Source organism: Taudactylus pleione, unplaced genomic scaffold (genome assembly GCF_031769625.1).
Source record: "Taudactylus pleione unplaced genomic scaffold, aTauple2 ptg000612l, whole genome shotgun sequence".
Lineage (NCBI taxonomy): Eukaryota > Metazoa > Chordata > Amphibia > Anura > Myobatrachidae > Taudactylus > Taudactylus pleione.
The window spans coordinates 687,291-690,410 of record NW_028285014.1 but is presented as its reverse complement, the minus strand read 5'-3'; the positions used below and the strand labels follow the sequence as shown (position 1 = coordinate 690,410).

At 30.7% G+C, this 3,120-nt stretch overlaps 1 non-coding gene across 1 annotated transcript; it reads right to left on the bottom strand.

Moving 5' to 3' along the window:
• Positions 1-553: 553 nt before the first annotated feature.
• TRNAR-UCG (transfer RNA arginine (anticodon UCG)) lies at positions 554-626 on the bottom strand. Its single transcript has one exon. It is a non-coding gene; the product is annotated as a tRNA-Arg (tRNA).
• Between the last annotated feature and the right edge of the window lie 2,494 nt (positions 627-3,120).

Sequence of the window (3,120 nt, the reverse complement as noted above, 5' to 3'; positions counted from 1 at the left end):
CTTCTAAACATGTGAGATGTATTTTTTATATGCAGATCTGCAAATAACCATTATAGTATCAATTTGGTCAAAGAACTGCTTTGCAACACAGATTACCAAAATCAAACAAGTTAACAGGTAAACACTGACATTTTCCTAAAGGTTTTTTAAGTTTTATGAAAATATTAGGGATGTAGGCTTTATAGCAATTTCTCATTGGACAATGGATGTTCGGATTTCAATGATTCATTTTAAACATGTGAGATATAATTTTTATATGCAGATATGCAAATATCCTTTATTGTATCAATTTGGTCAAAGATTTTTTTCCAACACAGATTACCAAAATTGAACAAGTTAACATGTAAATACTTACCTTTTCCAAAAGGATACCTTTTACTATGCACCAAAAACCTAAAAAAACTATAACTATGTGTACATCATGCACATCATTGTTTATGTTGTATTTATTTTCCTATGGGAATTAAATTTAGAAATGTACATTCTTTACAACATTGTCATCCATTGAATTCATGCAGAGTGAAGATTTCAAATTGTGACAAAATGAAAGACTCGACCATGAAGGGACTCGAACCCTCAATCTTCTGATCCGAAGTCAGACGCCTTATCCATTAGGCCACGCGGTCATCTTTATAGAAGTTGTCGAACCTGTGGAAGGTGTGGTAATAGTAACCTCAAGTATAACATTCAAAATTTAGAAGTTTTTTCTATATATATGTTTTGGAAAAACTTGCATATGAATTACAAAATGAAATCCAATATATTTTAGTGATTTATGTTGAGTGAACTTTACAAAGTATACCTTTCACATAGCCTAGATTTTGTAAAATCCTTAACTTAGCTGAGAAATAACTTAACTTTTCTATAGGCATGCTATAAAGTTTTATAAAAAGATTAGGGATGTAGGCATTAGAGCAATTTCTCATTGAGCTATGGCTGTTCTGATTTCACTGATTCTTTCTAAACATGTGAGATGTATTTTTTATATGCAGATATGCAAATAACCATTATAGTATCAATTTGGTCAAAGAATTGCTTTGCAACACAGATTACCAAAATCAAACAAGTTAACAGGTAAACACTGACATTTTCCTAAAGGTTTTTTAAGTTTTATGAAAATATTAGGGATGTAGGCTTTATAGCAATTTCTCATTGGACTATGGATGTTTGGATTTCAATGATTCATTTTAAACATGTGAGATATAATTTTTATATGCAGATATGCAAATATCCTTTATTGTATCAATTTGGTCAAAGATTTTTTTCCAACACAGATTACCAAAATTGAACAAGTTAAGAGATAAATACTTACATTTTCCAAAAGGATACCTTTTACTATGCACCAAAAACCTAAAAAACCTATAACTATGTATACATCATGCACATCATTGTTTATGTTGTATTTATTTTCCTATGGGAATTACATTTAGAAATGTACATTCTTTACAACATTGTCATCCATTGAATTCATGCAGAGTTTGAAGATTTCAAATAGTGACAAAAAGAATGACTTGACCACGAAGGGACACGAACCCTCAATCTTCTGATCAGAAGTCAGACGCCTCATCCATTATGCCACGCTGTCATCTATGTCGAAATTATCAAACCTGTGGAAGGTGTGGTAATAGTAACCTCAAGTATAACATTCAAAATTTAGAAGCTTTTTCTAGAGGTATGTTTTGGAAAAACTTGCATATGAATTACAAAATGAAATCCAACATATTTTAGTGATTTATGTTGAGTGAACATTACAAAGTATACCTTTCACATAGCCTAGATTTTGTAAAATCCTTAACTTAGCTGAGAAATAACTTAACTTTTCTATAGGCATGCTATAAAGTTTTATAAAAAGATTAGGGATGTAGGCATTAGAGCAATTTCTCATTGAGCTATGGCTGTTCTGATTTCACTGATTCCTTCTAAACATGTGAGATGTATTTTTTATATGCAGATATGCAAATAACCATTATAGTATCAAGTTAGTCAAAGAATTGCTTTGCAACACAGATTACCAAAATCAAACAAGTTAACAGGTAAACACTGACATTTTCCTAAAGGTTTTTTAAGTTTTATGAAAATATTAGGGATGTAGGCTTTATAGCAATTTCTCATTGGACTATGGATGTTCGGATTTCAATGATTCATTTTAAACATGTGGGATATAATTTTTATATGCAGATATGCAAATATCCTTTATTGTATCAATTTGGTCAAAAAATTTTTTCCAACACAGATTACCAAAATTGAACAAGTTAAGAGGTAAATACTTACCTTTTCCAAAAGGATACCTTTTACTATGCACCAAAAACCTAAAAAACCTATAACTATGTATACATCATGCACATCATTGTTTATGTTGTATTTATTTTCCTATGGGAATTACATTTAGAAATGTACATTCTTTACAACATTGTCATCCATTGAATTCATGCAGAGTTTGAAGATTTCAAATAGTGACAAAAAGAATGACTTGACCACGAAGGGACACGAACCCTCAATCTTCTGATCAGAAGTCAGACGCCTCATCCATTATGCCACGCTGTCATCTATGTCGAAATTGTCGAACCTGTGGAAGGTGTGGTAATAGTAACCTCAAGTATAACATTCAAAATTTAGAAGCTTTTTCTAGAGGTATGTTTTGGAAAAACTTGCATATGAATTACAAAATGAAATCCAACATATTTTAGTGATTTATGTTGAGTGAACATTACAAAGTATACCTTTCACATAGCCTAGATTTTGTAAAATCCTTAACTTAGCTGAGAAATAACTTAACTTTTCTATAGGCATGCTATCAAGTTTTATAAAAAGATTAGGGATGTAGGCATTAGAGCAATTTCTCATTGAGCTATGGCTGTTCTGATTTCACTGATTCCTTCTAAACATGTGAGATGTATTTTTTATATGCAGATATGCAAATAACCATTATACTATCAATTTGGTCAAAGAATTGCTTTGCAACACAGATTACCAAAATCAAACAAGTTAACAGGTAAACACTGACATTTTCCTAAAGATTTTTTAAGTTTTATGAAAATATTAGGGATGTAGGCTTTATAGCAATTTCTCATTGGACTATGGATGTTTGGATTTCAATGATTCATTTTAAACATGTGAGAT